Genomic DNA, 1,715 nt, shown 5'->3' with positions numbered 1-1,715 from the left:
ATATATATACTATATGTAATACTAATATATATATATATATATATATATATATATATATATAAACCTTATTTGTATATATTCTGAGGTATACCCTAGGTTCTTCAACAAAGCTGGATGCATGGAACGCAGAATGACATTCCCCACATCAAGGATCAACTTACTCATATGCTATGTATCGGATGTAATCATTTCTCTTTGTTGTCCGTTTTCTCAGCGCATATTCAAAATCCGTTCTGCGCTTCACAATTGCTTTGATCTCTGCTGCTGAGAAGATGCCCTTGTGTTGGAATTCATCCAACTCCGGGAGCATCTCCTCCAGAAGCTTATGTACCGCTTCCGCCATATTGATGTACGCTAACAACCACTACAAGTATTAAGCTTGGTTTATATGTCGACCTATATATCGACCAGTAGACCGTTATATTTTACAAGTAGCAACTAACCTCAAGGTATGGCTGTACGTCAAGGTGGTGCACGCTATATCATTCAACAAATCCGTATGTATAACCCAAGTTTGATTTGTGATTTTGAGGTTCGGGCTATAGCGCGTCGTCCATGTGTTCGTTATTTCAATAAAATGGACCGTATATAGGGTTTTAGAGTTTAGACCTTAGACTCGTTACATAGCCCCCTGAAAAAGAAACACTCATTAGCGTTTAGGGTTTTCAGGTCTCTTGGGTTTTTAGCACATGAGATCAGCGGTCAGCCATCACATGTAGCCTCATAAAAAAAAAGGTAGGAGGCTATGATTCGCCATAGGTAGCCTGTTCTATTTAGTAGGCTATGGTTCAGCGATGACTTTCACCTAGACCCCCTATGTTCATTGGAAGACTAAAAATTCAAAGTACATTACATGAGTATTTAGCTTCATTATGAATATACATCTTTATATAGGCTTTTATAGCTTTACTATACATAATATAGGGTTCATGTTTTTATTTCGCTTGTTGAACAAAATAGAACAACGAAGTAGTATTTACACACCATGCCAATAACTAGAATACATAATAAATACATACATACAAAATACACAAATCGTCTGTAAGTGCGTTTCTCAGCAACACGGTCCAACTCTGGGAGCTCAAGGTACAATAAACAGGTGACATATAATCCGAGTAAACCTCGGATGACATTATATTATAGTATGATGACCCTCTATGAATAGTTGTATGAAAGTGTATAGATAGTATACAGTCTCTAGATATGTAGTAAACTACCACGCACCCCTATCACTCAGCATATCGAGAATGGGCGACCAACGCTACTTTGTATTTTACACAGAGTAGCGACAAGTACCCAATAGCTACTATATCGATAACTCTCGTTGACATAGTTGTGCCTATGTGTAAATCTCGAAAGCTCACTAACAAAGTACTGCATGGAAGCTACTGAAGTATCGAAGATCAATTCACATCATTTCAAAAAGGCAACACCTGACGTGGATACAACTTACGGACACTATACCCCCCCATTTCCCCCCGCCCTGCCCCTCAACTAACAAACACAAACACAACCTCGCACAAAACAACGTACATAGACATAGACATAGACACAAACACAAACACAAACACAAAAACAGTCACAGACATATATATATATATATATATATATATATACATACATACATACATACATAAATACATATATACATACACACACACACACACACACCACACACACACACACACACACACATATATATATATGTATATATA

At 37.1% G+C, this 1,715-nt stretch overlaps 1 pseudogene across 1 annotated transcript; it reads right to left on the bottom strand.

Moving 5' to 3' along the window:
- Nucleotides 1-161: 161 nt before the first annotated feature.
- On the bottom strand, nt 162-343 carry SARC_15501 (hypothetical protein; annotated as a pseudogene; the record flags this gene model as incomplete). The annotated part of the gene is made up of 1 exon: nt 162-343.
- Between the last annotated feature and the right edge of the window lie 1,372 nt (nt 344-1,715).

The sequence above is a fragment of the Sphaeroforma arctica genome (genome assembly GCF_001186125.1).
Source record: "Sphaeroforma arctica JP610 unplaced genomic scaffold supercont1.6216, whole genome shotgun sequence".
Taxonomy (NCBI): domain Eukaryota; class Ichthyosporea; order Ichthyophonida; genus Sphaeroforma; species Sphaeroforma arctica.
Note: the sequence above shows the minus strand (reverse complement) of the source record. Positions and strands in the feature narration are given on the sequence as shown.